This window comes from Chroicocephalus ridibundus, chromosome 2 (genome assembly GCF_963924245.1).
Source record: "Chroicocephalus ridibundus chromosome 2, bChrRid1.1, whole genome shotgun sequence".
In the NCBI taxonomy this organism is placed as follows: Eukaryota; Metazoa; Chordata; class Aves; order Charadriiformes; family Laridae; genus Chroicocephalus; species Chroicocephalus ridibundus.
In genome coordinates, this window is record NC_086285.1 from 71,720,715 (window position 1) to 71,745,349 (window position 24,635).

The window sequence follows — 24,635 nt, forward strand, 5'->3', positions numbered from 1 at the left end:
CCCGCGCTCGCGACGGCGCGCGAGGGCGGGGAGAAGGGGCGGGGCCTGAAGCCCCGCGGCCGGCGCGAGGCTGGGCGGTTTGGGCGGGCGGCGAGGCGCGAGGGCGGCGGTGAAACGCTGAGGGAAGAAGCGTGGAGGCGGAGGCGGAGGCGTTGCGCCGGGTTGTGCCGCTATCGGTGGCGACGGGTGAAGAAAATAAGCGCCGGCAGGGCCGGTGTCGCCTCTGGGGAGGCGGCCTCCTGTCAGGCCTGGCCCGTCTCTGTTGCCCGGCCTGCAGGCCTGCAAGGGTATGGGGCGAGGGGACGCGCCGCCGAGAGCGGGACAGGGCGACCCACAGGAGCCGGGAAGGCTTGAGAGAGGCTCGGTTGAGGAGGGCAGGAGGAGCAGAGTAGCGTTGCTGGGGATGGGTGTGGGTGTGTTCGTTTTATTTTTTTGTGCTTTGGGGGATTTTTTTGCCTGTTCTTAATGTCATTGATTAACAAGCGGTTGCCTGCTACTGGTATTTTCGCATGGTGGCAATCTAAGAGAAACACCAACAGACAGGCAGGCGTGACTCGGAGAACGTCAGAAGAGGAAGGGGATTTTACAGGCAGGTCTAGAACCTCAAAGACTGGGCACTTCACAAACCATTTCCAGCTGCCAGCACGTTGGAGAACACCTACAGAAGCAGGAAGTAGAGGAGGTTAATTATGCTTCACCTGTGCGAAATGGCTGGTGAGGTAATGCAGGTGTGACATGCACAAAGGCTTGTAAGAAGCTAAACATTTCTCGCCTATAGTCACCAAAATATGCTGTTGCACGAGACTGCCCCTTGATGTCTAGTAGCATCTGTGGCTGGAGAAAATGCAATTATCTAAAAATACTTTATCAAAAGGAGCTGTAAACTATACAAGGGTAGAAATGCCTGGGATGGACACCAAAACATGCTGAATCATGCCCAAGGGTCAATTACCCCAGCACAGCTACGCTATCTACTGCTAGATCTAAGTTTGCTTTCTAATATCTAGAGGTTGTTGTAAACCATAAAGCTTAGTATTTTAGAGTTTATAAAAACTGCAGTGTTTGGCTAACATAAACTTTGGGGGATGTATTTGTTATGTTCATAAGTGTATGTATGTATGTCTTAGCTCTTTAATTTTTAATTTCAATAATTTCTTTGCCATAGCTACTTTATGAGTCGTGGCTCGCTTAGCATTCGTGCAAAAATATTTCATGTCACTCATTTTGAGAATGCCCCCATCAACTTCCTGTTTCTTGTACAATAAGGCAGGAGAGAATGTGTTCCTGTGCTTAATTCTCGACATCATTCCCTGCTCTGATTGCTTTTATCCTGTCATTTTACTGGATCATTTATCACCTTCCTAGGATAAATAATCCAAATCTATCAAAAAGTTGTTTTTTTAAAAAGCCTTTTCCCCTAAACATGCCAGCAGACAGACTCGTCCACGTGGCTTTTTGTGAGGTAGGCTGTAGACTATGCCAGAGTAGAAAATAAATTCCTTTATGTAGAGGGATTCTAGTGCTCAGTGTTAACCAATATGTTATTTATTCTTCCTGTGTTCTATTACCTTATTTGTTTTCTGACTACTGCTTCATGAGGATTAGAGGGAGCCCACAGATATTTACATAAATGCCCAGTTTCTGCTTTTTCAGTTGTCATACATGAATTGGGACTTGTCAGATTTGGAAGCGGTAAGTCATGTTCCTCTCTAACGTGCTTTATTTTGCATGTTCAATATTGAACTTAATTCACCGTTACGTGATCCGTTCTGTTTCTTTAGGACTTCCTCATCATCACAGTCCCCTCTTGTCTTGCTTAACTGAAATAATTATGACAGCTGCATGTTTTCTCACAATACAGTCCTCTTTCTAGATCAGTGGCAAATAACAGCAACAACATGAGGCTTTCTACAGAGCCCTGAAGCGGGCTGTCATTAACCTTCTGCCATTCCAGAAACTCGCTGTTGAATTTTGCTCTTTGTTCTCCATCTCCAGTTTTTGAGCCGCGATAGTACTTTTCTCCTTGCCCAGTGCTTACTTAGCTGCTTGAGTCATCTCTGTCTTAGGGATTTAATCAAAGGCCTTTTGAAACACTGTAAAACATGAACTAGTCCACCAAAATCTCTTTGGGTTTCAGGTGAGGGGTTTTTTTGACACTTTCAATAGATGGATCAGCCAGAACTTATTTTGCTTTGTAGAAAAGCCCGGTTAGGCCTAATTTTATATGCAGAGATTTTCTTCTGTATGCTTGTTTCTCATTTATGTTTACTTTCAGTGACCATTTCAGCCAAAGAAAATGCAACCTGTTTTGGATGCTGTGGATGCCCCATCCCTGGAGATGTTCACAGCCAGGCTGGATGGGGCTTTGAGCAGCCTGGTCTAGTGGGAGGTGTCCCTGCCCATGGCAGAGGATTGGAACTAGATGATCTTGAAGGTCCTTTCCAACCCAAACCATTCTGTGATTCTAACCCAAGTATTCCAGCAGCTAAGGGTGTTTGTTTGGCCTCCCGTTGGACATACCAACAGGGTGTGAACATGTTGGATGTGATTTTTAATGCGAGTGCAGGTGATCAGTTCCCTCTGTTTCTCCGGGAGCCAGCTCCTCCAGGCAGATGCGCCTCATGGGCCAGAGCCAGAGGAGAAGGGAGAGCAGCCCCTGACTGACACCCTCCAGGCAGCATCAATGAGAAAACTCTCCTGATTGCCCAAGCCCATCTTCTTCTCCCAATGGAGCGTCCTGCGTGGCCTCGGCGCTGCTGGGGTTCATTTAACTCCTGGATCCTGTGTTGGCTGCTCTCCGTGTGTTCATGAGGAGCGAGTAAGTGGGCTACGGCCATCTGTGCCAGCGATGCTGACAACATTCTGGCTGTCGTCAGGAAACAGGGCCAGGATTCTCCTTGGGAGTCTATTTCTGTGCATGTCCCGTGTCCCACCCATAGGACAAAGCTTCCTAGTTACGTGTGAATTTAGTACATGTGCCGTGGCTGCCAGCCTGACAAATTTCCAGCCACTTTCTGAAATGTAATCTCTCTCGTTTGTAGTGATGGTAACTGCTTGCTGTTCTTTGTTTAGCATTTCTCCTGGCTGAGTTTTTCCAATGCATAGTTTCTTTGTAACTGTTTTGGAATTAATTTTCGCTGCTTCAAGAAGCTGCTTGGAAATCAGCAGTGTGTTATTTATTGTTGTACCTACTGTGCTGAATTACTGATCCTAATAAGAAAAGAAAACCACTAAGAAGTAGGCTATGATATTTCAACAGTGTTAAGGATAGATCTCTTCAAACTACCTGGAGGATTTTTTTTGCCGAGCCCTTTGCTATTTGGACTATTTTTTTTCCTGCTGACTTAATTGCTCATATATAGGATAGTCTTGATGAACTGACAAATTAAACACTTGCCGAAATGAATCACATATGAATTATAGGCCATCATCAGCTATTAACTTGGTTGAATCAAATGGTAATCAAGTTGCAATTTACAGTGTTACTATATTGCTGCTCACACTTATCATGGTATCCTGCTTTTATAGAACTGAGCAATTGGCTAACAGAAATAATTTTGTTGTATGAGTCAACTATACCTGTGCCTATGTTAGACCAAGAGTGATTAGAAATCTCTCTTGCTTGCCAATGCTTCAGTTGTGTTATATATGTATGTGTATATATATATATATATGGAGAGATATACATCTGTGTCTATTTAGTTTTGGTACTTGACTGCCAGCGTGTAGACACAGTGTGAACAGGCTTGTTCCCTGTATTCTGTTCTTACCTTTCTGGTATGTACACGGGCACTGTGATCTATGGGGGCCCCAAGTTTTATAGAAGTATGATCCACTCTTTGTACAAAATCTCACCACATTTAATCTCTATAGTCCGATGTCTTTGAATTTCTTTGCATTTTGTTAATGAGTTTAAAGTTTATTCGTAGTTAACTTCATGCTTTTCTTCCAAAGTTGTTATTTATAGCTCTTTCCCATATCCTCTTTTCACACTGAAGAACAATTATTTTTGATCATTTTCTGGTGCATGGGGGGGGGTGGGGTTGCCCAGTATCAAAAGGCAGTTTAAGGAGAACTGAAAATTTGTTCATTGGGATGGATCATAAATAGAAGATTTTATAGTTTCCGCTGTCTGGGCTGCTGTACAAGCATCGTATTCTAACTAAAATGTCAAAATGAGCACAGAAATAAAATGCCCTCCAAACTTAATAGAATGTCTTTTATTCACAACACAAATTTATGCGGGGGCAGGATAGAAAATATGATGAGACGCATTGGTTTATTCCTTTTGTGAAAATAGATATCAAACCATAACACTATTAGAGAAGCGATTCTCAGCTAATGGGTCAAGATCCATTTCTGAGTCATCAGGAGTTTCTGCCGAGGGTGGAAGCAAGTTGGCATGATTTAAATGTTGAAATATAAGAAACGCCATTGAAGTCTGACTGGAAAAAAAAAAGTAAAAATCAGAGTGGCCAGAATTTCTACAGTAAAAGAGTTTGTTTGGCCAGATCAGCCTGGACTAAAAAAATCCCTTCATGGTAAGTAACTGAGTGAAGTGGGGTTGAAGGACGGGAAAAGATGAAATGAAAGAAGGAATGAGCTGATCATCCAGCCTCCTTGGATTGAGGGACAGAAGCAATCTGCGCTCCTTTTCCCCTTGCCCTGACTCCTGCGAGCAGCTGGAAGAGTTCCAGTACCTCGTTTAACTAACGAGGATCACAAAACTGCCGAGTTTGGAAGCGGCTGCACAGCCGGGCACCGCGACACATCCTCTATATGATGTTTTAGGATGGAAATTTACAAGTTGCGCGCTTTCGGGTAAACATTTTTAGAGTTCCCCTGGCAAAGCCGGCGGTGTTTTGTTTCCAGTGGGTGCCTTGGTAGGGTGCCCATTGCCATAGACGAGCAAGCTCAAAGGCTGCGGGGCTTTCAGAAGCACATGGGATGTGTCAAGCTGACCCACTTCTCGAAAGCCAGGCCAGGCCTTTGTGAAACGTCCCCTACTTGTCAGATGTTAGAATGTCAAGCATGTTTAAGTCTCCGCTGATGGGATAATTATTGTTAATGGTGTTTATAGAGGTGGGAGGGCCCTAAGGGAAAGGAGGCCAAGAAGGAGAATCAGGAAGTGAGATGAGTAAGGCTCCAGGAATTGCACGCAGATGGAGTTTCGTCGCGCTTTTTTTCTTTAGCTCACTTGGCTCTTCGGTAAAATAGATGTTTACATAGGATAAACTCGTTTTTTTTTCCTCTCTGCACCTCTCACGCCTACAAATTCAAATGTTCCGCATGCTAATCTTAGTGGCAGAAGTAGGTTTTAAATGGACTTTAGGAATGTGAAACTGTCAGGTGAAAACACTGAGTTTTAATAATTTTTAGTTATTGTAGCTGCTCCCAGTCCTACTGCCAATCTGTTGCCTCTTTCAAATCTGTTCCAGGGAAACAAGCTAGCATGAAATCCTGAATATCTGCTGAAATCTGAAATCCTGAAAATGTGCTGCCCTTGTTAGACAGTAGTATTTTACTGTACAGGAGTCATCATTCTGTTATGATTTATGGAATATATTAAATATACCAGAAGTCTGTGGGATGCACAGACAGTTGCCTCCTTTTATTTTAAGAGTAGAAATACATGCATCCACAAAGCACATCGTCTGACAAAATGCACAATATTTTTGTAACTTTCTTCAGCCATAGTAACCTTGGATTATACTTGCATGACAGAGCTATTAAAACATTTCAAACAGGGTCACGATTTTGCAGGTGATTGTTTTTAAGATTAACTTGCCATTATATATGCTGTCATGATTGCAATGTATATGCTCAGAAGCTTGGCGGAAGAGTAGCTTCCTGTTCTAGTACATATTATTATCATCAGCAATTATTTTTGTTTGCCAAGCCACACCTATGCCAATGTCTGTCATCAACAATATTGTTTAATCAGCTTAAAAATGACTGAATCTTATCTACTTGGTAACTTCCTTTAACTTACCTTATGAACTTACCTGTGTGAGGATGCTATAGAGTATGATATGAAAATCTTTGCTGTTTAGAAGTCGCAGTATTGTCACTGATTTGTTACAGCCGGGTGGTACTGCCCCCCTTGGAAGTGTCTTAATAATAAAGTCAGTTTTACCTTTCTAGGAATCAAAATGCTGAGAAAGACTGAGAGGATATCATCTGACCTCCTCTCCCCTCCACGGCTGGACCAGCTACCCCATGAGCGCTCCTGACGGGCACTTGCTTAAACTCTTCTCAAAACCTCCTGGACTGATGCGCTAACAGGTTTCTCGTGTTTTGACTAGTAATGATGTAAGGGAATGCTCGAGTGGTTTGAAAATATGTATTTAATTTGGATAGCCTGAAAACTAAACGGAATAGAAGCATTTCTGTTGCTTTAAAATTTTTTTCAACAGTGCTTTTTGAAACATGAAATTTAAGTTTTGATCCAGATTTGCATTGCCACAGTAAGTGTTCAAAACTCATGAGTCAATGCCCACCCACAAATGAATTTGGCTTAAAAGCCCATTTTCTTAAAAATAAGACATTTAGAGAGGATGGGTAGGTGGTTGGTTATTTGCCATCTGTTTTCTGAGCTTTTCAGAGACCTTCGTTTCACATTTACAAGCTTTTGCCATACAGAAGAATTAAAAACTTGCTTAAAAAATACAAAAGCTGGGATTCTTATTGCAGTCCCTTGACTTTAGCAGCTGAAAAAAGTATTGAAGGATTTGTAATGAAATAATGAAAAGCAGCAACACCTAATTTGACCTGACGGCATTCTTCTCCATGTTACAGCTTTGTAGAGCAACAAACAGTAATCTGTATATATGGATCCCTTCATATTTAATATATTGGGTATATTTTGAGAAAAGTTGAGGAAAAGTGTGGAGTGCAAATCTTTTCCATCTCAAAAAGCTCTCCATTGTATATTGCTAGCTTCAGTTCACTTTTCTGTCTCTTAATTAATGTATAATAATGCTTGTTAACAGGCAAGTGCTGTCTGTACTCCCAGGCCTTAGTAGATTAAGTCTCATGGTAGAGAGGAATTTATTTTTAAACATAAAGATTGCAGGAAACTAACAATTTTGTGTTGTCACGGATTTGTCACACTTGGCTAGTTCTTGGTAATTAAAGGAAGGTTTTGATAAACAAGTAGTTTGCTTAATTTTATTTGTCTGTGGTTAGGAGTTCTAGGATAAACTTGCTTGTTAGAGACCCCTTATTTCTTCTAGTGAATATGTTATGTAATGTTGTTAGAGACTCCTTGTTTCTCCTAGTGAATATGTTATGTTGTTGACGTGCCAAGCAACTTTGACTAAACTCTGTGAATGCAAACACCTCCTTTTATATAGTGTCTTGCACTTAGCAGCTGGACTTGTTGAGATCGCAGTTTTAGCAACTTGCAAGTTTACTGAAGTGTCATATTAAATTCATATGACAGGTAGCGTTTATCCCCAGCTCCAAACCAACCCTTACAAAAGCGCAGTCTATAGGAGGCCATATGTTGTAGGGAAGGTCATTCTCTCTAACAATATCCAATAGCATGAAGTTGTGTTGGAGAACCAGCTCATTAGTGAGAGCAATACAAATCACATATGAAAATTCTATCCTTAGCTTAATTAGGTTAGGTTTTTCTTGTTTGCTGCACTGACCAGCCGGGATTTTTAGATAAGGGTCCATGCTAAAAAAAGTTCATTTGAGACTCTGAAGAACCTGAAAATGCATTTCCAAAAGTTGTTGCCAGACTGCAGAAAGGTACAAACTGGTGCAGAGAGAGATGTGTTTCAGTTCTGATTGACATAAGGTTCCTGGGCCACACAGGCCTCTTTTAGCCAGCGAGTGACACACTGTGGAAGCGTACCAGAAGCCGTCAAGCACTACAGTTTCTCTCCGTGGAAGGCTTGCACTGGTTGTGGATGAGCTGGTGGTGAGCTTTACTGGGAACAAGTCTAGTACGCCCAGTAAGAGCTTTCTGCGTCAGTACTAGAAGCAGGAATCACTTCACTGAGCAGCGCGTTAGGTATGTCACCTAAGTTCTCACCTCACTTCTGTCAGCAGTTAATGGAGAAAGACAGGTACCTGGAGGACATCCCTCCCATTCTAGCATATTTGACAAAAACAGATGAACCAGTTCCTGCTTAATCAAGCATTCTGTGTTCTGGAAAAAGTTATATGTGATCATACAAATCAAGACTGCTAGGATCCAAGTGCACTCAGAGGGAAAGAATTAAAGCTGCAAAGCTTAATCCAAATTAACATGTTTCTTATTATTATGGGTGCTTGACTTTGAAGCCTTTATAATGTCTTACAATATTTTTACAGGCATGAGATATTTACTTTAAATTCACTGTATGGGAAATTTAAATCTATGTCATTTTAGATAGTATAATTTGTGGGGGGCTTTGCTTTTAGTGATTTCTTTTACTACACATTTGGCTTCTAGAGATAGCATGTTGGTCAAAGCATGCTTTTGCTCTCCAAAGCCTCTGCCTGCAGCATGAATTCCTTTATTTGATGCAATTCAGCACGAGGGTCTTTACCTGGCCCCTGTGGGTCCCATATGAAGTGTTAGGTGCCACCAAGTAGCCTCCTGCCGCACCTGGTCAGCACAAAGCCAAGCGGGGTGTGCAGCTCAAACTGGCAAGCAGGTGGCCCAGCAGGAAGAGCGGCACTGGGTATGGGCAGGCGGGCATATTAAAAAATAACTTCCCTGCCTGAGCTTTGTGTCTGAGCAAGGAGAAGAGGAGGTAGCACTGGCAAAATGCTGAAGAGGTGGGACCAAAAGCTGCTGAAGCTGCAGTGCAGCTGAAGTGAGGTGCGACTCAGTGACATGTCATCCCTGGCTCATAGGAAGAGGTGAGGCAGAGCCTGGGCGAGAGGAAATACCGTTGCAAAATTAAACACTTAATGGGAAAAATAGCCTCTTCACCTCAGTTACTGACATCTCAATTGTCACCACTAATCGAGGAATTGCTGTACGTAGTATGAGACACTAATGCTGGCCGTAATTCTGTTGTCTGCCCATCATCGGTAGGATAAGATTTGACCTTCGCAGACTTGCTACTTCTTTGCAGCATTTTCTCTCTACCCTCCAAAGCCCAGTCTGTTTTCTGCATTGAACTTTCCTGCTCTGTATCCTTTCATCTCTTTTTATGCAGAAGTAAAAGTTCCTTGTGGGCAGAGATGCTTATTTGTCTGTTATAATTTATCCACCGTATGGGAGTCATGTAGTTATATAAAGCAGTCATACTATTAATAGCAGGGAAGGCAGCAACTTCTCTTCCAAACTTCTAATACAAATTCTCCATCAATTTAAATGGAAGCACGATCCATAATTAAAGTGTCGCAGTCTTATGTACAGAAGGAATATTGAATCACAGTAAAAAATGCAGGAAAAGGAAGGATTATAACCATGTCTGCCACCCACAGAGAATATAAATGCAGCCACGCAAATCTTTTAAATGTTCCTTGGTCAGGTGTGCGCTTACAGCTTGGTGTTGGTTCAAGCAGGATTGATGTGAACTGGAAGACAAAGCCAGCAAACGTTGCTGGGGCAACAGTGCAGGAAAAGTTTAGGACACCTCCCCCGCTGTAACAAGCAACTAATCATTCCTTGTTAATGAACGGCTAGTAACAAATGCGTGTGAAAGCAGTAGTTAAAAATTGGCCAGCGAGGAGTGCCAAGTGATGGTTATCGGAGCTTGTGTTTTCTGTCTCTGGCAACCAAGGGTTCTCTACGTTCCTGAAGAAATGAATGCAAACGATGACATATCCAGCAACACCTTTTCAAGAGGTGTGCTAATGGTGGACATCAACACTGCCTGAAAGACAACTCCCGTTAATATGTGTCCTAAAAGCAGGGGAAGATAGGAAGAGGAGGAGGAGCTCTATACAACTACAGTTAGCCCTGTATTTTATCAAAACCCTGTATAGTTTCTGAGCCTGTTCAAGAATGACCTCTTACTTTAATTTTTAACTGAGAAGAAAGGACATACTGTACAGGTGTAATATCTAGCCTCCAATGCTTAATGCAGAACTTAAAAAGCGTGGTAGGAAGTGGCCAGGTATCTACCACTGTATTGAATTTAAAGACACTGTCAAGTTAACAAGGCCTGAATTGTTATTCTATTTACTTATCATTAAGTGATATAACATTCTCTTCCACATCCTGAAGGTCATTACCACAGTATATTTATGTTGGCTTCTCAGTGGTGTTGAACATCCAGTATCGTGCCTTTTACAAACACATACATGAAAAAAAAAAATCACTAATTCATGCTGCCTCAGTGCTGCCAAGAACACAGGAACGTGCAACCAAGCTCCTATGGTTTGACTGTGGTAAAACGTCTGCACTCTGCCTACACTACAGGTGTAGTTCTACTGGAAGAAATATCCCAGCTAGGTTTCAAGGGTTGAATAAAATGCTCCTTGAGGAACTTGAGTGCCTGGTAGAAGAGCTGTCCTCAGCTGGCTCCAGTTTGATTCTTCTATCTCATATCCTGTGCCTTAAATGAGAGTTACATTCGTTGTTGTGGTGCACAATTCCGATCCACTTACATCTTTTCCTCCCACAATTACCAAGCAGTGAGGAAAACAATTTGACCAACAGTGCTTTAGTTACAAAATCAACAGATGCGTGAGACAAATTCTTGAATTTGGCATTGCAAGATGATACTCTTAAAATAAACACCAACATATTAGGCACTGCACAGTTTTGCCTTTGTTTACAAGGGCTCAGATGATGGACATCGACTCTACTACTGCAAAAATCTCTGACTAGCAGCTCCAAAACAAAAGTCCTAGTCCTGGTCCTCGAATCTCACTTGTGCTAGATTTTGAACTCCCTTGGATTCTTATTGGTAAATCAAGCTTTGCATTGGTGCATAGTGTGCCAGATGATAGTGCATAGCGTTCAGATACAAAGCCAGGGCCCCGTTTCTGAACAGGAATGGAGATGCTCACTACTAAGGAGCACGCAATGTTTGAACTATGCAGTGCGTAACTGAGGAAATAAACATAAGGTAATAGCAAAAAGGCAAGCCAGTAGTAATCTGACTAATCTGCCCTTTCAGAGGGATTTTTTTTGATATATGGCTGAACTCCAAATGTCAACTTCAGAGATAAGATACCCCGATTACGAGATTACAGTATCATGATTATATATGGTATGGAGTTGAAAGGACCTTTCCCATAGTTGATGCTACTTAAGAAAATGTATTTAGTTCTACTTTGAATTTGCCTTTTTTTTAAGAGAAGATCATGCATAAGGGTGAAACAGGAAACATCTTTTAAAATTAACTAACTCATGCATCTCTAGCACAATTACTTGGCCGTTGCGCTTGCACCTCTTTAGAGACTCCTCTGTCTGATGACATGGAAGTCACTGCAAGATAGATTTAATCTGGCTGTTGGGTATTTTTTGAAGAGGCAGACTCTACAGGAAACTTTCCTAACTTGACAGACTTTCTGTGTGGAGTTCAGTGAACTCTCAGGCAGGACCGAAAAACAAGTGTCACAGTGAGGCTCTCCGCTCAAATTCAGGCAGCTCTTCCCTACCACGTCCTGGGGCCGTTGCAGTTCAAGCAGCACCCCTGCCTGCCTGCGCCAAGGGTGCATATAGTCAAAGGTATAAGAAAAGTTGCATTTGTTCCTTCAGAGGCCCCCTTAAGAAAACAAGAATCAGAACCAATGAGCAAAGTCTGCACTGATTGTACATGTTCCAAATAGGTCACAAGCATCTAGTTTAAAAGCTTGTCTCTATTACTGTTGTGCCTGTTTTAAACAGGCTGAGAAAAAGAAACATTCAGTGATGGTCTGCTTTCACCAGTTCTGTTATGGGTTAATAAGCACTTTGACAGGTGCTGGTCTTCAGGTTTTCATCTGTAAAAAAAAAAAAAAAAAGGAAAATTCAGTGCATACGTCTACTACAGGAGTGAAATCATTGCTGTAAACAGGGACGATAAACTATATAGCGTTTTATCTTCGGCTTTCAAAACGGGTTATTACCCCACTCTTACTGCTGGGAAAACTGTGGTGAAGAGGTGCAGTGACTTGGCCAGAAGTCACCCAGCTGGCCAGTGTCAAAACCGTGGATAAATCCCAGGACTAATTCTTTATCCCAGAAGCTGCCTCAACATAAATAATACAGAGAATTGTGCAACGGAGTGTACTCTCAGGAACAGTGGCAGAACATGAGATGAAAATAGATATGACAAACTGAAATACTGGGAAGTAATTAGATTTAAGACAAGAAAATAACCATGGAAGTATATGCAAGATTAAGCACCATGCAGTAAAGAAACTTTGCTTTGGCAAGGCAAATTTTTTATTATTAAAACATGCTACATTCTCTAGATTATGTCTCTATGTCATGACTTTTTTTTTTTTTTTAAATGATTGAGGGTAATGACAATGACTACAGCCCTGAAAAGATAGTTTCCTGAAATACAGCTTCTGGAAGTAGAAGAGATATACATTTGCAGACTCTGAATGTAACTGATGGTTTTGACTTGTGTGGGATAGCTAATGAGTTCTGAATCTTGTTTCGTCAAGTTCTTCTATGCTCTCACCAATAGAGCATTCAGGTGGAAGTCAACCACTGCAGCAAGCATTATGGTGTACAGGTGTCTTGGGGCATCCACAATCCAGCTGGACATCCCTAGGCCGTTGTGTTTGGGCACTACCGTGTGTATGTGCTCTTCAGGTCCTTGCTCTGCCTAGGCTGTGTGGCTGACCACACAAGCCTAGGACTAATGGCTGATAAGACACATTTCCTGCAAGCTTATTTTGCGGCTCTGGTATTTTGAGTACTCTGAACTTCATTCACCCCTTCAGAAAATCAGTGGAAGCAGTCAGTCCTGAAGGAGTCAGCTCCTTCAGCCCTGGGCAGTAGAAGAAATGCACGGATGGAGATAAAGTAATTAACATGTACTTTCATTTGTCTGTAATTTTTTCCTCACTACTTGTCACCATGCTTTTCCATAAGATTCTCTTGCAAACTCCTCTGAGTTTTAGCTACTGCACACAACTGCAAATCACAGTCTCTGATGTTCATCCTGTTTCCTTTGTTTTTCTTTCAAACAGCCCGCAAGACTTTCTACTTGTCTCTTCAGGCAAGTCATACCTTTAAAATAACCTTGTCAGGTGACTGAAATCCCTCAACATGGAATATGTTGCTTAGCTACCTCCAAGCTGAAGGTCAGGCTTAAAAATCTACTTTGCCCGGGTTGCAGCCGCCTACCTTTTGGGTTCTGTGTGAACAGATCATTAAGGTTTAATAACACCCGGCCAGCCCTTTGCCAGGAGCCCTTGGAAAGGCAGCCCAGCAGGAGGCTGTACACCATGAGTAGAGTCACTCAAAGCAGAGTTTGCCTCACACAGGTGTGAAGATGTGAATATTGAACAGGCTGGGATGGATTCCTCAAATCATCGCACGTGTTATCCCAGGGGATGGGGCCAGCTCCCTCACTGACCCTTCCCCACAGCAGCATCGTCATGAAGTCTCCCAGGGCTGCGCTCCCCTGCCCCATGCTGTGGCACGGGGATCAGTCCCTCTCAGAGGCAGTGGGCTGGGAGGTTACCTGGGTGGAAGGGGGCTGGTGGCTGCCCAGGTCTCACCAGGACAGCAGACCTGTCTCCCTTGCAGGAGTGCCAGGGATCCCGCTCCAGTGCGCACGTTCCTCAGGACGCCAGATGAATTATGGATGAGTCAGCCAGAATTTTTCCACGCGCTTCCGCTGCTGCACAGCACTCATCGCCAACTGAGCTGTGGTTTTCAACCGCTGTCTGGGCCTAATGCTTCTAACATTTAAAAAAATAATAATAAAAAAAATTGCTCTTGATTTTCTGACAGAGCGCTCCTTGGCGGGACACGGGGAATCCCGATGCTTGTGCAGTGTCAGGCCCCCCGTGTCCGTAACGTTTTGCTGAATAGCCTAGCATGTGTTAAAAATCGTTTGGTCCTTTCTGCCTGCTTCGCTCCTCTGTCCCTCCCACTAGCTGAGAGTATCGACAGAGTCAATTAGAAGAGACAGCAGCAATGCTGAAACTGATTTGAATTTTAACCAGGATCCGCTAGAACTAGAGCTATGTACAGAGAGCTGAGGGCAGGCAGATAACCAAGGACCTAGTGACTGCCCGTGTATGCTAAAAGTCTTTTTTATTTATTTCAGTCCTTAGCTAGATTCAGATTAATTTCTGTTTAGCAAATGGTGATTTCTTTTGCTCTTCTTTGAGCACATGAAATGTGTGTGGTCTTAGTTTGTGATGATCATGGAAAAGAAAGTCCCGTTCTGGAAGCATTTGCTATGAGACAAAGCACAACAACCTTCTACAACAGTATTTGATGAGTCCTCTCGGAAAGACTGTGGCTTTTGTAAACGCTTGCAGTGATAAACCAGCGCTGATGTCAAACTATACAGCATGGGAGACTAAGCATCAATTCAAGCTTTATTATAAGTTTCTATTATCTGCATTCAAGTTGCATCTAGAACTCCCAAGAAAGACAGGCTTCAGCTGTGCTAAACACTACATCCATAGAAATGACAGTTTGCGCTGTAAAGTACTTAGCATCTAAATAGACAACGTGAAATAAACTGGTGTGAAGTCAAAGAAATGAAAGATCCCTAACGGCTCTTTACCTAGACACGATCAGTAGGCTACTTGGCTGCATTCAGAGAAAACCGAATTCTATGTTTATCTTCAGACAGCCTAAAACCTCATCAATTTTAAGGGGAGAGAAGCATAGGAGTATTTTCCCCTGAATACATGTGTGACCCCTGAATCCAGCCCCGAGGAGGAATTTGAAGATGAACGACGTATTGTTTTACAGGCTAACATGGCAGAGATGGTACAGGAAGGAGCACAGGACAATCATGCTTTTGGGAGGGCCATAACCAGCATCTCCTGGAATTGCCCGTAGCAGCAAGAGAGCCCTTCATTTGCACAATCCTCCCTTAAGAGCTATTCAAATGCAGATGTCCCAGTCAGCCCTTTGAGTTCTCCGAGCTCCAGGTAGTTGCATTTGGCCCTATTTACATAGCATATCGTCTCAATTATTCATGCACACATTTCATGACACCTTTGCCATATTAATTAAAAGGGCTGTTGGCTGTTAAGCTGTTGTCTAGCTGTGGCTGTTAAGCCAGAATATGATCCAGGCACAGTACTGTGATGAAGTTAATTGATATCTTTACCCTGAACTACTCTATCCACCTTATTTCTAGCTTTCACCTGCTGCCACGGGATGTGGCGATGCCTTTGTCTGCAGGATGACAGAGCCCCTTGTAGTTAAGAACCAGCACAGCATTTGTTATCAGGTTCCCTCTTAGTCTTCTTTTCAGTAAACTAGAGAGACTGATTGTAAGTCTCTTACCATAAACCAAGCTTTGCTTCGATATCATGCAACTCTTATTGCTCCTTTGTGAAGCCTAAGTTGTCAACATCATTTTTCTCAAGCGTGGGCACCAGAGCAAGACACGCTATTCCCTTAATGTTACTGTAATATCACCTCTTTACTCCTACAGAAGGTATTCTACATCCAGGGATCGCATCAGCCTCCTTAGTCACCGCATTGTTCTGGCAGCTCCTGTGCTGCAGGTTGCCCACGTGACGAGGTTTGTCGCTAATTCTTGGAACCCTGTGATTCATTCAAAGTTGTCTGGTGCTGCAGCGAGCACGGGTCCTCCTGCAAGCCAGAGAATAGAAGTCACTTTAAGTCACCTTTCATTTTTTGCCTCTTGACCACATCAGCGTAGCACCCACTGAGGTGGCCACAGGCAGTGAGGGGTGCAGCAGTTCCCCTGCAGACCTCTATTTAAACATTCCTGTCATCCTACGAAAAAGAAAAACCACATTTAGACACATGCAATTAGTCACTGAACCAATTTCTGCGTTGGCCTGAAATATGTCCACTTTGCCGTGCTGCAAAGCCACACAGCCCAAGGGTTCCTGTGGGGGACAGCGATGGCATAACTTCCTTGAAGAGGAGGCGGCTCCTTTCTTTAAAGATATGAATATCTCTAAGTAAGCAAACAGAGCTAAAAGGTGGTAATTAAAGAATAGTTGTCTATTTCCCTTTCATAATGAATATACAATGCTATGTTTAGAAACCTTTGTAATAATGCAAGGTTACTATATGCACATTTGTTTACCCAGAAGATTTTATTGTATTATTTAAAGTTTAGACAAGAAAAAAAAATATCAAAGGATTGCAGAAGTAGTTGCATTGTGTGTTACAAGTATTATAGCACTATGATGTAAGCCAACACAATAGAATGCCTTTAGTTTGACAAATTTGTTTTTAATTACCAGATTTGAAGACAAATTAATTGTTCTCATTTCTATCAGGTTTTTTATCTTAGATGTATGTTGGATCTAAGTAAAATGATTATGTTCATGCAGGATATAAACATATTGCAAAAGACTACGGGGTGCAATGCTGCCCTGCTTTTAACTTTTCTTGTCTGAGATTATAGAGCCAGGATCCACAAAATGAAATAACAACAATTAAAAGATAGTAGGTTGGCTGTTTAGCCCTGGGAACAGGTTGCTGAAATTTGTATTTAGCTCTGCCCCAATAGATACAGCATGAATGAAAAAAGGAAGACACACACAAAAAATATATTAATGTAAGGTCACTGCAAGCCAGAGAAGAGAGTGCCAAAAGTTTTCTGAGGGAACTTTTTTCAAAGGATAAAAAAAACCTCACTTCATTTACACCAATAAATGGGAACACAAAATATGGCATAGCTTACATATTTTCATTTTAATAATAGTGCTGGAAACAGAAACAAATGTCAGTCTCGATACAAAATAGGCATAAATTCATCTCAATTCAGTACTTGCTTATCCCTGTCCTGGGGTTCTGGTGCCAGAGCCAGTATAATCAGGAAAAAAGTAACATGTGCTCTGGATCGACGTGTAGGTGCTTCATCATGCCTAACTGTGACAATTTGGGGAGCGTGCCTGTGTGTAATTTTTGCATTCTGATTTAAGCTAAGAAATTGCTGAGTTACCACATGTCTCAGTGGATGCGGAGCTGAACTCTCCAGGCCCGTGTCACACGCCTTCCAGAGATGACGAAGCGGAGAGTTACTAAAACTCAAGTGCTCCCATTCAAAATGAGAGCATCTTTGGAAAGTCAGATACCTGGAGGCTGAATCAGTCCCGCTGAGTTTGCCTCATGTCCAGGAGTGTGGAATAGAAGAATTTTCTCGGATGTGGAGCATGGACCAGCACTGAGCATGGATTCTACCGTGCTGTGGGGTATGGCGTGGTGATGCAGCCTCTCCAACAGCTCTCCAACACCAAACGGGGCAGACCTGCCACCCCCAGGCTGTGCTCGTGTGATCCTGTGGTGGGATGGCTCACCTAGCTAATCCAGCAAAACCACCGCTCACCTTCTTTGGCGGAGGCAGTTTTCTACTAGTTTAGGTCCCTTTAAATCCTTACCAGGAAACAAGATGAGCTCCAGTGCCAGAGGAAGGGAAGCTGCTGTGGTGCACGGCTGGGGAGGAGGTGGAGTGGGATGGGATCGCCCCTTTTGGCAGCGAGTAATTATTGGATCAGGTGAGATGAGCTGTCTAATCCCACCGTGGGCCTGACAGGCTGGGGGTGCACTCGGAGGCACAGAAAGCTTGAGCAGAGGAACAGAAGAGACGATCCTTTCATGGCATGACGGTTTAGGTGTGAGATCCAACTCGCAACTAAAGAAGTTTCCTATGACTTGGAGGAGAGCAGAAGACTTCAAAGTCTCTGACCTTTCCCCAGAGAAAGCTCAGAAGATTCCGGCAAGGAAAAACACATAGATAATGATTATTTTGTGCGTATTTCTTGAGCTGCCTCAGTAGGCCATGATCAGCACTAGCATTCCTCGAACACATGTGCCCAATTGCTTCCACAGTCATACGTCCATAAAAAGATGTTCTGTACTCAGTAACTCAGTGTTACTTTATAGGAAGAGGGGGATAAAACCTGTGCTTGAGCTCACGGGGAGCATGGGGTAAAGGGAGAAGCAATTACAGTTTGGGAGATTATAGGGGCCAAGCCGCAAAAGGTCTCATTTCCACAGAGGGGTAATGAGGGTTTCTGTACAAGAAACCAGGGATAGAGCCAGCTCTGTGAGCTGCTCAGATTAAACACAGTGGGAGAAGACATGGACCCAATACAACAGGAGCTAACCATCACCACCAAGGAGCAAGACTGTAGGATAACTACAGGGCCTAGCTCCACCTCTTTTTCATCATCATTTTTCCTTAGTGAAATATTCAGAGCCCTTTTGGTCCAGCCTACATCTGTACTTCCTGAATGAAATGAAATATGGCACCCCTCCCCACGTTCCCCCACCAACAGTGCCTCATTTACTTTAGGGGGAAACATGATTTGCAGTCACTGACCCTATTTTTCTCGTTATGAAATCATTTATCAGTATGCTAGACTTTGCCTGCTGAGCTAACCCACATTAATAAAGCAAAATGCAAATGATGTGCTTGTCTCTGCTGACCCTGACTTTGAAAACTGGTTTTTCTTTCCTCGCTTCTCATCTTTGACAAAAGAGACGGAGGCATAAGCTTAGAAGTCAGCAGGTGCATCTGCCTGTCTGGCAGGTGACCTCAATCCTGACTTTTCATTACACAGACACTCAGTACAGTGGATACTGAGAACTGGTGATGCTGTAGGAAACAACAGAGGACGCCAGTTAGGCTAATTAGATAGTTCCATATTCCTCTACCAAAATCTTTCCCTCCTTTCCCTTAACTTTCTCTCCTTATGCTCGATTCTTCCCTTTCATCTTGCTCGTTTGTGTGAAAACCAGCTTCCACGCTAAAGAATGTATGTACATCCATCAGGTTTCAGACAGTGGAAAGAAAAGTCTCTGAAAAATTCTTCCCTACCCATTCTGGCAAGCTTTCTCCTATGACTTCTCCTTTTTACCGTGCGAGACCAATTCCTAAAGCTATTAAGACTCACATCACTTCTCTTTCACATGCTCTTAACACTTCTCTCTGTTTCCTCTGTCCTTCGGAGCCTCCACTAACTCCCCTCTAGCGTGCACACTGTTGTTCTCAATATTCACAACATTTCCTCACTTCCTTGGCTCATTTCTCACCAAGACTAATACCACAACTCACATACAGCAAGTACTTCCAAGCCTCTTTCCTACTCTGTCTTGCATTTCTGATGTTCTCCTACCTGCTCTCATTGCACCACTGAAATTGCTTTCATGACTTCTGCTTCCTTAAATGATGCTGTCTTTATTTATATCTTCGCCGATCCCTGTCTCTTACTTTTGTCATCTCTCTGACAACTTTATCTTCCCTCTCAACACTTTCTCTCCTTGGCTTTCACAACTCCATCCTCACTTCTCCCTTCTGACAGCTGAGGCTTCCTTTTCCATTCCCATTCGCCATGGAAATGGAAATCTCAGCAGGCTTTCTCTCTCCTGCCTCTCCCTGCAGATCAGTACTCAGTCACGTTGGCAGCATTCTGCATCAGTGACGTGTGCATTTATCTTGGTCTCTGCATCCATCCAGTCCTACATTTTAGCCACTATGTCTTTTTGGGGAAGTGTCTTTGCCAATTCAGCCTTCGCATGGCGGCTGCTGAACTTATGATGAGCCCCCTGAAGCGCTACTCCAATCGCTCTACTCTGCTTATAAGCGTTGTCCTTTCTTTTGTCCTACCCAGTTGCTTGGACTAATGAAAGCCAGTCCTACTCCAAGGCAGCCAGACCACATTCAAGCTTTGCAACCTTTTCGCTCAAAGTCACAGCACTCTTGTGTGTTCCCTCCCCTTCCATCTCCCCTATATCCATATGGGGGATATCCAGAATTGCCCTTTCCCCCCCATTACAAACCAAAAGTCAATACAATTATTCTTGCCCATTTTCTCACCTTCTTAAATCCCTCCCCGACTCCCTCTTTTACCATCATTCAACTTCTAATTTCTTCCTCCTTCACAGTCACACCCTCTTCTGATCACTTTTACTTTTTATCATGCCATGCGTTTCTTCTTCTGCTTTATCAGTGATGCAAACATTAATCCTTGTGAAACTTGTTGACACTCCTTGTTGCATACTTCTTTTCATTCTGTCTGAATAGCTATAATACAAATCATAAAACTTGGGCAAGCTATCTTCCCTCTCCACCCTGCCCCTTCCAGGTAAACTTGAAGAAACTAGCTATGAAACTGGAGTTAACTCCTAATTTAGCAGCCAAAAAGAAAGAAAAAATGCACAACAGTGATTAAAGAACAATTTGATAAAACTGAAAAAAATGGCTTCAGTCGTTGGGTTCCCCCCCCCCCCCCCCCCACTGAGGAATTAAAAAGTACAATGAACAAATAAACAGAAGCTGATGAAAGTCAAGCACTCACGAACATAGGAAAGAATCTATTAACTGCCTGGAGTGCACTGAAACAAATATGAAATTATTTTTAAGGGCAGTATGTGGGATAGAGACTGTGGTTGCACTGCGCTGAGAAAGGAAGAAAATGAATGAGACGGACTTACCAGGCTAACAGCTTTTTTGCCCAGTCCAGCAATTCCATAGTCTGTTTGAATTTCTGCCTAGCGCTTTCCAATTTAGGGCTTCATCCTCTGAACAGTGCCGTTGTGTGTAGTTCTGTTAATGTCAATCTAAAGACAGTAATTTTGCAAGCTTGGAGCCCTAGAGCCTGATACTCTGTAGATGTAGCTCTGCCACGTCTACTAAAAGCCGTATGAATGCTCATATTTGTGGGGATAACCAGTCCCATAAGAACTCCAGTGATGCTTCTGCCTAATACTCAAAGCAATGAGTAAGGCCGAATACAAGTTTGGGTACACTTGAAGATGAGTTTTCTCACTTTCAAATTTTTAAGTCATCTCTGAATTCTGAGCGCAACAAGTGAGCTGTAAAACGCATCAATACAGACCGTGTCTGTGATCAAACGCCGCCTTGGGCACCGCACTTTCTGCTAGCGGAGCACATAGTCTGGCTGATGGACATGGCAGACAGGAGAGAATAAAACAAACCTACGTGAGGAAAGGGGCGCAGCAGAGAAGGCTTGAGTTACAGAAATATAGTTACGTAGGTACGCAGTTTAGTCACGCATGGAGCTAGACAGGTCGCTTTCTGCGTAAACATGCTGACTTGTCAAAGGACTCATCAGCCCATTACGAACAAGAGCTTCTCTCCCGTACGGAGAATAGCAGGACACCTGCAACAAAAGTTATGCATGTGAAGGGTTTTCTACAACGGGCCAGCAAAATTTCTTTTACCTAGGGGATTTTTCTCATCCTATTTTTACACAGGCAACTACGTATAGCTGCAACTACACCAATATAATTGAAATACCATGAATTCCCTATTAGGGAGGCTGATAAGCTGTATAAAAGGGACTTACACCAGCCTATTCCCAGTGTATGTTATATCACTGTAACAGGGTATATAATATACACATTTTTATAGATATGAAATGCTCTCCTTGGTGCCCAAAGATAAAACAGGGAAATCAAACACCGCCTCAGCAGGGGGCTGATAGCATTGCAATGCCTGCAGGGAGAAGAAAGCCACCCTCCCTGGAGAAGGAGGCTCCCAGCAGTGCAGAGAGGTTTCCCTTGTACCGGGGGCGCTCCGGGAGGCCCCAGCCCAGAGAAAGTGGGGTGGGAGGCAAGGGGTGTCCCTGCTGTCAGCCCCTTCCCAGGCTGAACCCCAGGGGGAAAAGAGATCTCATCAAACATCAGTGGAGAAGCTAAAAAGCCTGGAGGGCATGCGGGGCACTGCCTGGATGGAAGGGAGGTCTGGAGAGATTTGGTTGGAGAACAGTGGCTGGTGGCATAGAGGAGGAGAAAGGGAAAAGTTTCCTGTAACTCTCCCAGAGAGCTAGGGGGATGAGGGGGGGGAAGGGGGGGAGCAGGGAACCAAGGTACTCCCTGGCAGCTGTACGGCTATTGTGGTCATTAAAAATAAATCCTAGCCTCCCCTTCCCCATGACACAGGCCAAGACAAAGTGACTCGGTCTCTCTTTACAGGAGATCTCAAAGCAAAACACAATGTCATTAGCACAATAACCTAGGTTACCCATCTTTCAGTTTCTGCTGGCTCCTTCCAGACCTCCTTCTCTCTCTGGTGTGCCACTTATTTAGTCCCTGAATGCTCTACTCTAAATTAGGACTGCTGTCACAGCTATTCAAGAGACTTTATCTCCCCAGAGTTTGCATTCCCGAATTAAAAATTGCTGCAAGTCAACCTTTCTCCCCTTGTGAGCAAGGGGAAAGGTTTCAGCTCATGCCATTCAAAAACCACTTTCTGATTTCTCCCTAGACATGTGCCGTGACAGAACAACGTAGCTACTTGAACTGTATAGGGAAGGGCTGGGAAGACTCTGAAGCACTGCGCTACACTCACTCATATGTATTAATTGCTTAAATGAACATATACCAAAAGCAAGCGATTCCAAGCAGTTAAATCTGAACTCCACACAAGGCCTCTGAACCCCACTCTATTTTTTCCACCTTGATACTTTCTAATAACAATTATAGCACAACTGTGAGCACCAGCAAGTTTAAGAAAAAAAATAAAAAAAGAAAAAAGAAAAGAGAAAGGTTTACTTACAAAAGGCAAGGAGACAACGCAAACCAGTTTGACTAGGTGCGACTGAGCAAACATCGACAGACTATAGCAAGTTACTGCAAAAATTGCATGAGCCAAATCCCATCCCCTTCGCCACCGCGCTGGGCAAAGTGTTGCTTTTAGCAGGATCCCCTCGACTCAGCCTAGGACTCACGCAGCCACATTACTGGGAGGCAGGCCTTGCCAGTGGGTGTACCATAGCCTCTTAATGACACGCTGCTGGTGTTTGTTTTGAAAGTAGATCTGAGGTGCTAGACAAAGTGTACCAACGCGTTAGGTTTGACCTGGTGTAAAATTTCTTAGCAGTTAAGCTGGTGACTGGAGCTAGTTCATTATCCACCCTACATGCGCAACACGAGCTTTATTTTAGCCTCAGAACACATAAATGCGAGGTGAACAAAATCAGAGAGTCTTAAAATTAGGCTCCTCTGTTCCTCCACCAGACACACCCAACTAAATTAAACCAACAATGTACCAGGAACAAAAGACTATTTTTCATCTCCTTTTTTTTTTTTGTCTAGGATACTTTGGAGTTCTAATCCGTATCATGTACAAAGAGCCTGTAAAAACTTCCTTCTAAAATTATAACAACAGAAGAAATTAGGTCAGCTACTAAAGAGCAGGGTGGATATAATCAAGTTATAGCACCCTTGAGACACAAAAGGTGGTGCTTTTTTGCATTTGCATTTCGTCAACTTCCACAGCTTATTGCTGCAGGAGGAATTCAAGGCAAATAACACTAAGACAGGATTTGCCAAAACATTGGAAAACTGTTTGATCATTAATCGCATTTGCTAAGACTGTGATTAGGGTAATTGCTCTGTATTTCTTTTCACAGACCCGTTGTCCGTGGGGGGATCAGGAAGGACTATCCCCTACCCCCACGAAGCGCAGCGCAGTTTACTTGGCTCTTTGTGCCTTTTTTTCCAGCTCCCCCCCACCCCGTCCCGCCTCCCGAAGCATCAAATACTGGCCCCTGAGAAGACACAATACTAATGGCTGGATACTGAGTAGCCCAGTGGTAGCATCTAATAAAGTAATATCTGTTTCATTGTAATTTTATCTCATTTTCTTTGTAAGTGACTAGTTATTCTTTGGAGTGAATTTTCAAAGCGGTTAGCAGTGGGAACATTCAGCTGGGCTTTGGCTGGACTTCCATAAAAGCTGAGCTTCTGAAATGCTACCTAGTATTTGAAAATACTTCTTTTCTTCAGTGTGGCTAGCAGCAACAATAGCGCACAACGTCTCATGTTGTGTCAGTGGCTGTGCCGTGTATTAATGCTACCCCCCCCAGTTTGGCTCTAGCTTCCTTTTTTTGTTACACAACTGCATAAAAAGGTTCTTGTCTGAATCTGAAGCAATATTTGAAAACTCTGTTTTAATTACTAGCACATGCATTCCTGTGACACACATCCCTGTGGAATCTGGGCATTGCTACTTTAATTTAGAAGCACTGATATCATTATAATGAGGATAACACAGACCTTAGACTACATAAAACAGAAAGAAGAGCACAGCTCCTATTCTTTCTCCCTCCAGATTAAAAACTCCCTTGGATACTACAGCATTCCTTTGAACAGCGGCTGTAAAAGTTTTATTGTGGTTTTTCTTTTCTTTTTTTTCATCTTCTGTTTTCCTCCATGCTTATTATTTCAACAAGTACATATAAAATGTGCTCAGTTAGGAGAAAACAAAAAAATCCTGTTCTTCCTGTCAGTGCTACAGGCTCATCCTATGCTTCAGAAATCCATTGGATTCTTTCCCTCTCAGATCATCGGCTACAAGGGTTCTGTAGGATAAATTTATGCCTCGTTTACATTGCACAACAATACTGTCTTGAGGTCCTGCTCTGCGTGCGCACAACACGGAATTGCATCCAGCTCATTTGCTCTCTCTCTTGTTTCTGAAGAGCCAAGAGGATTAAAAAAAGCAGCAAACATTTGATGTTGTTATTAAACCCAGCTCATCTGACTTTGTTTACTTAAAGTAATAAATCTATTAAGAAATAAGAGGCAACTT

The 24,635-nt window shown here is 43.1% G+C and overlaps 2 long non-coding RNA genes across 3 annotated transcripts; one reads left to right on the plus strand and one right to left on the minus strand.

Annotated features, from left to right (window-relative positions):
• Positions 1–13,727, plus strand: LOC134511608 (uncharacterized). The gene is made up of 6 exons (XR_010069925.1): positions 1–1,462; positions 1,606–1,692; positions 2,276–2,818; positions 6,145–6,285; positions 13,087–13,200; positions 13,649–13,727. It is a non-coding gene; the product is annotated as an uncharacterized LOC134511608 (long non-coding RNA).
• Positions 7,709–22,788, minus strand: LOC134511607 (uncharacterized). Of its 2 annotated transcripts, XR_010069924.1 has the most exons (5): positions 22,599–22,788; positions 20,513–21,201; positions 15,512–15,688; positions 13,584–13,803; positions 7,709–11,883 (listed from the first exon to the last, which is right to left on the minus strand). It is a non-coding gene; the product is annotated as an uncharacterized LOC134511607 (long non-coding RNA). The 2 variants fall into 2 exon arrangements; XR_010069923.1 differs by lacking the exon at positions 20,513–21,201.
• Positions 22,789–24,635: the final 1,847 nt, after the last annotated feature.